The 12,777-nt window shown below is 44.2% G+C and overlaps 1 protein-coding gene across 5 annotated transcripts in view; it reads right to left on the bottom strand.

The window, feature by feature from the left end:
* The window catches only part of LOC113013210 (IQ motif and SEC7 domain-containing protein 1-like), a 109,999-nt gene that overhangs the window by 53,753 nt on the left and 43,469 nt on the right, over positions 1–12,777 (bottom strand). The gene's annotated exons all lie outside the window — the stretch shown is intronic.

Here is a 12,777-nt window from a genome sequence, read left to right as displayed (position 1 = left end):
GAGTCGAGGGCAACACGTCACCATCACCACAGACGACGAGCAGCTCGGAGGACAAAGGTCAGAGAAGGTGAGACTTCACAGAAACAAACGTACGAGTGAGATCAGGAAGAAACGTACGTTTCTCTTCTTCTGGTAGACAGATGTTTAACTTATCCAGCTCGCCACTGAGTGCGGCCATGGCAACCACAGCACTTCCTGTGGTTTTCAAATAAGCTCAGAAGAGATGAGTGTTTGCTATCCAACCAGCATGAAAATTAAACAACCGGCAGCTGAAGAACAGGAAAAGCGGGGGCTGAAGGTGAAGTGGGCTTTTCCTTACTTCCTGTCATATATCTCCTGTTCACATTAAACATCTAAGTTGCTAATAACGAAGCCAATGTGTGTACAGCAATCCCTGTGAGCCAAAAGCTCCTCTAAACACTCAGTCGGCTCCCAGCACAAGCTGCTGATGACCATGTCAGGGACACGTGGTCTCCGTGACATCACACAGACTGCCGCAAACATGGTCTTAGTCACTATGAGACCGTCCGCTGTTTTGGGGAGTTGTATTCTTGGAGCCTCAGCATGATGCAGATCAGACTGTGAAACTGAAACAGTAGCACAACCTGCTTGGTCATCCTTCTGGACTCTAACGGGGCCGTCTTTAACAAAGTCGACACCACAAGAGCTGAAACCTGCGACTGAGGCAACAAACCCAAAGATTTGGCTGCGGTGAGGATCAGACGAGAAGTCGGTTCATCCTATCAGAAACAACCTGGCTGCTTCTCACAACCAGAGAAGCTGCCCCCTGCTGGCTATTAAAAATAATACAGCCATAGTGTGCACTTTTTCTGATCTTTGTGTTATATCCATCTTTCCCATACAGTCTATTAAGCCTGAGCTTCGTCATACAGGCATAATTTGCCATTTTCACTATAAGTATCCATCCACGGCATCTATATGGCAGAAAAACAAAAAAACAAAGCAGAATAATAATAAGAATTTATCATCAAAACAACCAAAACAGCATTGTTTTAGTTTATTTTCCACAGCAGCCACTCCAAACGTCGTCTGAGTTTGATTCAGAGTGCTTCTAATGACAGGGGCGGGTCCAAAAAGCCCTCCACACGTTGTTTTTAATCAGCTGGGTGGAGATCAGGTGACAGAAGGCCACGTCACATGACTCACATCTACTTTCGTACCTATTGTGTTCGTCTCCTCACGTTTGCTCCTGCTTTTCTCTGTTCAGCCTGACGGTGAATATGCTGGACTTAAAATGGAAACGCTCCACAGGATGACAGGTTGTCATGTCTTTTTGCTCTGGTGGTGTTTTTTTTTTTGGCATCGCTCGTGTTGTTGACGTGTGTTGGCCACTTTGTCGACTGATCCTCGGTGCTGCTAAAAATAACTACTCTCTCTGTCTTCTGTTCACAAGTGGCACTGTTGCCAAAACACTACCTGCATCTATTCAGCAGAGTCACTGCGGGTCACCGGCTGCACACGCTGCTGCCGCTGCCTGCTGCAGGAAGCCACCAGACGCCACCGACTGATGGCTGAGCCTCAAAACAATCCTCTGTTTGTGCCGATGAAGGGCGTTGGCCAGAACGAAGAAGAGGATGGGTAGGAAAGAGGAAGGGGGGAAACAAGGGAAAAAAATAGGGAGAGGAAAGAGACTCAGGGGCTGGATTTTAGGAGGACAGGGATGAGAAGAAAAAAATAAGAGGAGGAGAAAGGGAGTATTATGGCAGGAGGTTAAAGAAGCATGATGATGATGATGAAGGAGGGGCAAAGAAAAGGCAGGGTGGAGGCAGGACAGGACGAATAAGGAGGAGGGGCATGAGGAAGAGGTTGTTTAGATGATTAGAAGGAAAAACAAAGAGGACGTTAACAAGCAGGATGTGGTGAGAGGATTGTAAACGCTGGAGGGAAAATGGAGGACAGATATTGAGGGATGAGGAGACGAAAAAGTGGACACGCTTGGAGAAGGTTGAGATGATGGACTGGCCCGTGCTTTGATTTAACTCAGATGGAAGTGTTTTATTCCACTTCCAACTCTGTGTTTGTTTATTGATTTTGTGATAAAAATGATATCTGCTCGAGAGATGGCTTACAGTTGCTAGGAGCTCTTTTCATACCTTTGAAATTATTTTTGTTGCTGTGAATTCCCCCAAACAACCTACACAGCTGTATCAGGTTCAATCAGGCGTCGGCTTCGCGTTTCAGCCACGCACGTTGCCGTGGTGACTTCTGTGGATATGAATGACGTGGAGATGTTTCACAGCAGCATCGAAATTAAACTCCAGGGAGACGTTTCACTCTCTGAAAGGTTCCTGCTTGGCGGTGATCTTTTGTGAAGGTTCGGGAACTTTTCACATCACTAAATTAATTGTTATTTCGCGTATCGAACCGTGACACAGAAACCTTAATTATATACCACCAATTCACCTTATATATGGCAGGGTAAAAACCCAACATCGAAAAGAGAGAACCTCGACAATCATACGCCTCCTCAACAACACACGGCAACAGTAGGAAGAAAGAACTCCCTTTTAACCTGGAGCAGAAGCAGCCAATCACTGGCTGGCTGTTGAGAGGAAAGACGGCAAGATGAGCATAACAGTTTGAAACTTAATCTTAAAAGTAGAGAGGATGTCTTGTCTCTTGAATCCAAAGGAATCAGGTCTCTACTCTGATATAGAGGAAATGATGTCATAATACACTTTAACTAACCCCGGTCATTGCTTCGTAGTGTAGCAGTTTTTTAATATGCAGAGACCGGTCAGTGACCCCGGCTGCTTGTGGTTGCTGAGGAAAAAAAAGAGTACAGGGTGAAGCTGGTCGCAGAGAAGGTGCACTACTATAGTTTGAGCCATGGCTGGAGTGGAAGATGGCATCATGTCTGCAAACACTCACTAACTGCTCACTAAGTAGTCGTGCAAACCGTAAGAAGACAAACTGCTCGCTTTCAAACCAAAAGTTGTGTCACTTGAAACATGTTTTGATGGTAAGGTACAACTTTTATTTTGAAGGTGAACAAATCCAGGATTTTGGGTTTGCTTGTACAGGTTTAGTGGTCTTCATTATTTTCTTGGAAAGCTGTCCAAGAACTATAAGTACTGTGTCATTGTAAATGTAAATGAATTTACTCGGCGCTGCAGGTGACTGGTTGATGCAGGTGGTGCTGAGCTGCTAGATGATGAAAACTGCTCACTGCCTGCACTAATCCTGCCTTCACAGCTCGAAATGGCTGAAGCTCACAAAAAACAGCACAAAATAGGTTGCTGTGGTCCAGAAAACATTTGATGTCATGAAATATTTCACCTGGAAGCTCATAGTTCAGTTTTCTATCAGGAGAGGGTCTCTGCAAAATCCTCCACTGACTTAAGTTAAGCACAGCACAAAAGTCATGGGTGTGATTCTCGGGTCTATTCCTGAGCTGACAGTCAGATGAATTTCAGGTGAGAAAGTGAGCGTGTTTTTAACGGTGATGAGTCATAGAAGAAAAAAAACACAGATTCAGATCGATTACCACAAATCTCTCGTGTAATTGTCGCTATAAGCGCTCCTATTCTGTAAAACGCTCGGTGAATCATTACCAGCAGTAAAAGGTAAACGTTCCGCTCAGTAACAGGACATCTCAGAGTCATTATTTAATTATGTGTTTGACAAAATAATGTCAAATCTATAATGCTGCACTCAACCTTTCGGATACATTATTATCGCTGTATTTTATGGGTCACAGTCTCCTTTTTATTTCCAAAGAATCTGAAAACTGATATGCAAGTCCAATTTCCACAGTTCCCGTAGAGGAAAGTGCCACTAATTACAGAGGAAACCAGCACTCGGTCAAAGCACGCACCAGTTCATTCATTAACCCTTTTGAACCCACGGTTTTCACTTCCTGTAATTACATATGTCCTGCAGAGTTTCCGGGATTTTTTGCCGTGTATCTGATAGGATGGAAAATTCAGCACTTCTATCACGTCCAGCATGTAAACTGAAGGCAGGCTTACAGGTTTTTCTCTGCAACCAGTCAAACCAGTGATATGAACTAAAGTCCAATCACCATATAAACAACTAAACATCAGCTCAGATCAGATGAATCATAAAAATCTGACCACTTGTTCTGATACCTTTTACACTTTAATCAAAAATAAGACAAATATTAAAAATGACCTGTGATTTTAGGATAAAGCCTCAAGTCTGTAACTTTGTATGTAACATTCTGCAGATTGAATTAGCAAACCAATGCTGCTGTTAAATAAATAATATCAATAATTTCATGGACATAAAACAGATGATGGTGCTTATTCTCAGGTTTATTTATATGACACTGAGTCACAACAATAGAGACTCGAGGTGCTAAACACACGATGAAAGTTCACTCAAACGTCAAAGAAACAAAAAACTGTTTAAAAAACTGGACAATAGCATCTGTTGCGTTGTGCATGAATGATTTACTGGAGCTTATTTGCTGTGTTGCAGCTCGTGTGCGTTATGAGCGATTTGTTATCTGTAGCAACTGAACAATTAGCATTCTTATATTTGTACACTGGTGTGCGTTTCCACTTTAGGTTGTCGCCTGATTCTGAAGTTGTTACTATAACAAAATGCATTTTATTTCTTAATTTTATGCTGAACCGGTAAAGCTGATCAGTGAAGCTTTTATATTTTACAGTTTTCTGCCCAAATTTCTCTCATTCATATCAGCATTTCCTGTTAACTTTCAGTGACAAACATGTGGAGCTCCACAAGGCTCCGTTCTTAGACTTCTACTGTTCAGCTCCAACGCGCTCCAGCTCAGCTCAGACTGGGGGGCTGATGTTTGTGGAGAAATGTTTAAAAGAATATAATCAGCATAGATGATAGATGATGCTCATCATCATGCAAGTTAATGGGAGAAATTGTGGAGTTTTCATTGTCCAGTACTGATGGCCAATATTTCTATAGTTCTATATGAGAAAGTAGAGAGGATGATCCTGACACAACGAATTTTAAACGATGGAGAAATGTTCTGATTGGTAATGACTGAGGCTGTCAGGTTACAGTCAGTTATTTTAATTATTTTATGTTTTTACATGTCGGTCAGAAACCAGTTCAATTCAATTCATATGGGGCTAAATCACAGCAAACAAACAATGAGAACATTCCAGCTGAGACCATGAAAGCCTATAAAAATATCACGAGCGGTTCCGTAATAACACGTTCTCAGGACATCAGTCACTGGAAACATTTGTCCAACTAAAGAAAACTGAAATAGCTTTTGGTATCAAGTAAGAATAAAAGTCGATGCAAACAGATCCAGAAATATTGTGGATGTAAGACAAAAGCAGCAGTTAGTGGATTCTCTCCTGTTTCCAAACGTGGCCTAATTTTCCTTTTTGAGTTTTCGAAGTGTTCTCTGTCAGCGTTTGAAGGTTTGCCCAACTGATCCTGGGACAGTTCCTGGACAGCTACACACTGAAAAGTAGGTCACATAATGATTACCTGAGCTAAACTAATTCAGTGTAATCAGTTTACACTGTGTGACGTTAGAGTGACTCCTTTCAAAGTAAAAAGGTTTCAAAACCTGAAAGCTCCTGTTTCAGATGTGACGACACAGACGTACTTTCTAATTTCACTAAAACCATCCAGTGTGTGACTGACCAACAAACAGAGACACACACCACACACACTCATCACTAACACCTGTTTGTTATGTATAAAATGTGGGGGAGTAAAACATTTGGACGGCAGAGACCTATGCAGCTCATCATACTTTGTAATGTCTTTAAATGGCTTCCAGCTGGTGGAGCAGCCTCCAGCGGCCATGCTGGGAGTCCCACGCACCTGAATGACTGCAGACGACATCCTTGAGTTTAGATCTGTGTGTATTTGGAACAGGAATCAGGAACCGTTCTGTACAACTGAATGTCTTTGATATACTGCTTAGAGATGCTGGTGACTCTCCAAATGAAGGAAGTGAGATCGATAATGGAATCACATCAATTCACGTCCCTAATTTGAAAGGTGATTGATGACTTTAAAACCCAATATTACCAAACTGTGGTGGCGTTGGGTTCTGATAAAAGCAGCTTTCCTCCTTTTGATGCAACTCTGGGGACAACAGCTATCGTTTCATCACAAGCATCCAAGAAGAATAAATAAATGAAGAGCTATCAGCACTAACGGCTAATGGTCAGCGCTGCTCATCGGGGAAATGAGCCTTCGGTGCCCATCTGCATTTAAGTGTGCACACGGCTGACACACAGTCTGTTTATGAGGAAACAATAAGGAAGCAAAGCAGAGCTATGCTTCTCATTTCCAGCCACAGTTTTAATACTTGTTCTCTTCGAGAGCAGCCTCGTATTAGCCACAGTTATTGAATTAAGTTCATCTTGTACTCAGCCCTGTGTATCCTCTGTCTGAAACAAGCTCCTCCCCCTTTAATCCAGTTTTGAGCATCAGGTGGGCGAGGCTTCTGGGCTAGTTACCTGAGATGACCATATAAGGATGTCCCCTTTCTATGATGTCACACAAATCCAACAGTAGAAAAAAACCCTGCAGGAAACATGTTTGGAGCCGTCTGCAGCCTTAGCGATCACTATCCACAGGGTTAACCCTTAAGTGTTTGGGCCACTCATTGATGACCTGCTTGGGTGACAGTGGCAGCTTCAATCAACCGCAGAGTCAGCTGTTAAATGAAACTCAGTCTCAGGTAACAAGCTTCCTGTTCCACGCAGGCAGCAAGGACGTCTGAACCAAACGGGATATTTAAGCAGTGTGAAAGCATCTGACGCAGACACACTCCTGCTGAGTGCTACATGAGACCCAGTGGACGCAAACAAAGGAGACTTTAAGACAAAAGCTAAAACTGTTAAGTTTGCCAATGTGCTCATTAACCATTTTAGTCATTACAAACACAGATGGTAACCATATTAGCAGATATGTGTAGGCAGGTTAAATCATTGTAAACGAGTTACGACTTACTGCTCTCCTACTTATAACTATATGAACGTTATTTTGGTGATATACGTGGGAAATAATTGACCCCACAGTGTCCTCCTGTCCCCTCCTCTGTGATTGTTTCAAACCACCACATAACGAGCCGTTAGTGTTACAGTAGCAGAACAAAAAGAATTACGCACAACTTTAAATTTGACCTTCTCCGTCCACCCACACCTGCACACAATGTAACACACGATGACCCGAGTCTCTCAACCCTGTCAACACTGTACTCGTGTGAAAACATTTCAGCAATGGAGGACTAAGTGAAATGGAGATGCCAGGTTCAGCCACATGCCTGAAACAAATGCTTTTAAATGACCCTTTGGCACCAAGTTTTCTTAAAAGTAACCATGTAGCTTTTAGCACCAAACCAGGGACTGAAGACGCCAGCAGCATCTGGATCAATAGCAGTAAATGAGTTACAAAGTGTTGTTGTAGCGTTTCGAAGCCAATTTGGTTACTTTGTTTCCTTGCGTCGTTTCTTTACAACAAGAACTGTTTAACTTGCTCAGAAATCTACTGGCCCTCCTTCTTCAGGGGTCTACGCCCTTCCAATAATCCATCCACGTGTGATGCGCGATGCTGACGGCCAGCTAGAAGCTTAAACTGAAACCTTATACGTGGCTCTGAGAAGCAGAGAGGTGCAGCATCGTGTTTATGGGAACTGCAGCGACAGACTGTAGGAATATTTAGACTCTGATTCAGTCATGTTTCCTGCAACATTAGTTCAGTTTTACCTGCACTTGGAGGGTTGGCGGGTGTTAATTTCAGGCTAACTGCTGCCGTCATGCTTAACCAATTATTTTCTCACTATATTTAAACACACAAACACACATCTGAGCACCTTCTGGCTGTTCTGGGGGTGTTTGAAGCCCACAAAATACTGCAGAGCACAAAACACTGATTAATCTCCCTCTCTCGCTCTCACACACACATTTTACAAGCCACAGTTGTAGCAGTGCGGGCTGTTTATGTGAGCCCATCTCTCCTCTTCTGCTGCAGTAAAGCTGGTCGGTGTGTGTGCATAGGATCTGAGCTGAGCAGACATAATAAGCCCTGATCATCCACCCACAGCCCTGCACACACACACACACACACACACACACACACTGTACAGTGCAGGGTAGTTAGCATTTTGCTGCATCATGTCTCAGTCTGTCTGAGGAAACAGGAGAAGCAGAGAGACAGACTGAAGCTGCCAAAAACACTCTCCTATCCAACACAACGAGACTGTGATGACCTCAGGCCTCTGCTGTCCATTATTTCCACTGTTTCCATCATTAGGACATTTTCCAGTATTTTGGGTCTGTCAGCAGAGATGTCAAGTCAGGCAGGTTTGATTATAGCAGCAACACATAATCTTGATTATGTAACACGGTGAACCAACTTTCATGGAACTTCATATACAATGAAGACGAAAACCTAAAAGAACCAAAGGTGGAGGTGGTGGAGCACGCAGGGATGTCTGGTTGGGGTGTTTAGCCTGTTAGGCCTGTGCACATGGAGATCGTGTCCTGAGTAAGCTGATAATTTTGGATTTTTTTGCATTGAACTGACAAACAGTGCACTTTTTCACTTTAATGCCATCTTAGAAAGAAAACTTGCTCCCATTTGCAACCGGCTCCTCGAGCTCAGCATTTTAGCACGACTCAAGGGGTACGCAGCTAAAATGGGACCTCAGGGGGTCTCGACCAATCAGCAGCATTTGAGGTGTTGGCAGTGAGATCACCCTCGTGACCCCAAATCCAAGCTGTACCCTTTACATACTCTTAAAAAAGATTTCCACTGTGACTGATTATCACTACAGAAACACATCGACAGAGTGATGACTGATGTGAAGAGAGAGAGGCTCTTTTGAAGAGAACCTGAGAGTTGGAGGTTCCTGTTGGACGAACAGTGTAGAATCACGCTCTGTGACTGATGTTCAGACAGCTATGAGAAGGTGAGAGAAATCCTCAGAAACCTGACGCGTGATCTGAGTCTGACGAGTTCAGACATCCAAACTTAAATGTTCCATCAGTTTATACTGAACCCAACCCGCTGAAACCCGAAAGCCTGAACACAGACGGCTTCTTCTACCTATTGATCTTTTGATTTTTACTATGAATGGCAGTGAAATTAAACTCGTTCCAGTGGAATGAATATCCTGACCACTCGTTCCCATGTTGTTAAACTAGAAGCCATCTTGTAAGAGCTGCTGATGCTTCTTCAAAGCTTTATTTACGACCCTAACAAACCAGCCAACGTGTAAACCTCGCTGCTTTGGACATGACATCGACACGTGAGTCAAAATCAAAAGAAGCTTTGAAAAATCTAATTACAACAAACTTTATTTCCTTCTTCCTGTTTTCATCTCGGATCTACTGAGGTCAAGGTTAAAAACAAAAGCTGCATCATAAACAGAAAATCAACATGAGAGTAAAAGAGAAATTTTTATTCCCTCCAGGTTATAAAACTGTCGTTCTTCTCTCCTGTAGTATGGCAGGATGTTTCTCTAAACTGGTGATGTGCCCTAACTGACAGCAGCTGTTCCACTGATGTCCTCCTTTTCTTAAACAACATATTCTCTGTGTGCTAGTTACACCTGCTCAGCTGCTCAGGAACAGGCAACCAGCAAATCAGTGCATTTAGGCATGTAGACGTGGTAAAGACGACCTGCTGAAGTTCAAATCGAGCATCAGAACGAGGCAGAAACTTGATTTTAGTGACTCTGAACACTGGTATGGTCGTCGATGCCAGACGAGCTGCTCTGATTTCACAATCGTCCCACACAGTTATCTCTAAGGTTACAGGCAACGGTGTGAAAAAGAGAAAACATCCATGCACAGCAGATCTTTGTTGATCTCAGAGGTCAGAGGAGAAAGGGCAGACTGCTTGAAGCTGAAAGGAAGGACACAGTAAGTCATGTGACCACTTATTGAACACAAGATGTGCAGAAGAGCATCTTTGGATGTCAAACCTGGCAGATGGGCTCCAGCAGCAGGAGACCCCACTGGGAGCTCGAGTTCTGCTACGACATTCAAATTAGGGTTTGACCGAAACAACATGAAACCATCCAGCTTTGTATCAACGGTTCAGGCTCATGTTGGTGTAATCGTGTGGGCGGTAACTTTTTAGCACACTGTACTGTTTTCTATCCTCCCACCGATGCCTCATTACAGCAGGATGTTTCACAAATCTCACATTATCTCAAACTGCTTTCTTGAAAATGAAAATCAGTTCTCTGCACTCAAACGGCCTTCAGGGTCATCAGATTTCCATCCAGCCGAGCACCTTTGGGACGTGGTGGAGCGGGAGATGGTGTCAGGCATGTGTGACGCTCACAGGTCAGTGTGGACCAAAATGTCTGAGGAAGGTTAGATTAGATTAGATTAGATTAGATAGAACTTTATTAATCCCTCGGGTGGGTTCCTCTGGGAAATTCGATTTCCAAAAAAGCACAGCACCGACAGAAGTTACAGAGTTATACACACACACACACACATATATAAATACAGAGACAATATAAATAAAATATACGAAGGGGATAAATAAAATAAATAGGAATAAAAATAAAAATACAAGTGAATTGCACATTTCAAGTATTGAGTCTATTGCACTGTTGACTATTTACAAAAGTATTGCACAAGGTATTGTACAGTGAGGTGAAGAGGCACTACAGCTTAGTTGTTCCCTTCTCCTTTGTCCTCCTGTTTCCCCTCCCTCTCCCCTCCAGAGAGGAGTTAAACAGTCTGATGGCGTGTGGGACAAAGGAGTTTTTAAGTCTGTTAGTTCTTGTCTTGGGGAGAAGCAACCTGTCACTGAACAGACTCTTCTGGTTGTTTATGGCCGTGTGCAGAGGATGCCCAGCATTGTCCATAATGTCCATCAGTTTCTTTAATGTCCTTTTCTCTGCCACTGTCACCAGAGTGTCCAGCTTCATGCCGACCACAGAGCCAGCCTTCCTGATCAGTTTCTCCAGCCTGGATGAGTCCCTCTTTGCTGTGCTGCTCCCCCAGCACACCACAGCATAGAAAAGTACTCCAGCAACCACCGACTGGTAAAACATCCTCAGGAGCTTCCTGCAGATGTTAAAAGACCTCAGCCTCCTGAGGAAGTACAGTCGGCTTTGGGCTTTTTTATACAGGTGCTCTGTGTTGCATGACCAGTCCAGTTTATTGTCCACCCACAGCCCGGGGTACTTGTACTTGTTGACCACCTCCACCTCCTCCCCCTCTATCTGAACCGGCAGTGGACCTTCTCTGGACCTCCCGAAGTCCACAACCAGTTCCTTAGTCTTTGAGGTGTTGAGTTGCAGGTGGTTTGTGTGACTCCATGCGACAAAGTTCCTCACCAGGCTCCTGTACTCCTCTTCCTGATCATCCCAGATACACCCCATGATGGCTGTGTCGTCTGCAAACTTCTGAATATGGCATAATTCAGAGTTGTAGCAGAAGTCAGAGGTGTACAGGGTGAAGAGAAGAGGGGACAGCACAGTTCCCTGTGGTGCTCCTGTGCTGCTGACCACTGTGTCAGACGTGATGTCCTTCAGCCTGACGTACTGTGGTCTGTCGGTGAGGTAGTCGGAGATCCAAGCCACCAGGCAGGGGTCCACCTCCATCCTGTTCAGTTTTTCCTGAAGCATACAGGGCCGGATGGTATTAAAGGCACTGGAAAAGTCAAGAAACAGGATCCTGACCGTGCCTTTTCCCCCATCCAGGTGTGAGTGGGCTCTGTGTAGGAGGTACAGGATGGCATCCTCCACTCCGACACCCGCCTTGTATGCAAACTGTAGTGGGTCCTGGGCATGTTGTACCTGTGGTCGGAGGAGGTTGAGGAGGTTGTTTCGATCATAATAGAAATAGTTGGGTTTTATTCTTTTGTTTTTTGTTTTGCTAAAATCGGTCTTTCAGTGTCTCCAAAGAGAGATTTCATTTTCTGGTTAAATAGCAGCTAAATAAAGAACAAACATAATACAGCAAGTATACCTGAGGATGGTTTCCCACAGGCGTGGACTCAAAGCACAAAACCCGTCCAGACCATAATGAATTCACTGTTGATATTCAGGGTCCCTGAAGGATTGATTGTTACCCGTAGCATCAAAAGTCAGAGTCTAAAATATCATCATACATATTAACACATCACCTTCCTGCTCCCCAGAGGATGCACCATTCACATTTAATATCTTGTCTTTAAGCTTTGCATCCTCTGCTCTGCTGCATGTAAGGCTCAAACAGGAGCCAAGTCCTCAGTATGTTCCCTCTTACACAGGATAATAATGTCTGTAACGAGCGCAGCAGCCTGTAGGATCCTTCGCCCTGCAGCGTCCGTCCCGCTCGGCGTTTCTCACAGGCCTTACAGCCCAAGCGTGTCCCAGAAAGCCTGAGCGAGGAGTCGGGTCAAAATCAGCTCGGAGGTTTCCAGGCAACAGCCTCGCTCCTCATGGGATTAAAGCAACAATGCCGCTGAGTCAACTCCTTCAGCAACACTCCTCCAACAGCCTGCATGACTCAGTTTATGTCTTTTCTTCCTCAACACTCCCACTGGCAGAGCAGAGAACTAATGAAGCGCAGCACTGCTGGGGCTGAGGGCCGGATTCCCACCTGTGCTGCCAGGACGAACACGACTTCTCTATGGTACTGGAACGAAGCTACGTCGTGGATTCTTAGATCAGCAACAACACAAAACCGCGGCTCTAATGTCTCGCTAAGAGTTCCTGAAAGGACCAAAAGTACACGAACGACGCAGCGATTAACCACAGTCCTACTCCGAGAACAGCACACATCTGTTCTGACAAAAACAACACCGCCAGTGTCCTCCGACTTCACCCGA

The sequence above is a fragment of the Astatotilapia calliptera genome, chromosome 20 (assembly GCF_964374335.1).
Source record: "Astatotilapia calliptera chromosome 20, fAstCal68.1, whole genome shotgun sequence".
NCBI lineage: Eukaryota > Metazoa > Chordata > Actinopteri > Cichliformes > Cichlidae > Astatotilapia > Astatotilapia calliptera.
Note: the sequence above shows the minus strand (reverse complement) of the source record. Positions and strands in the feature narration are given on the sequence as shown.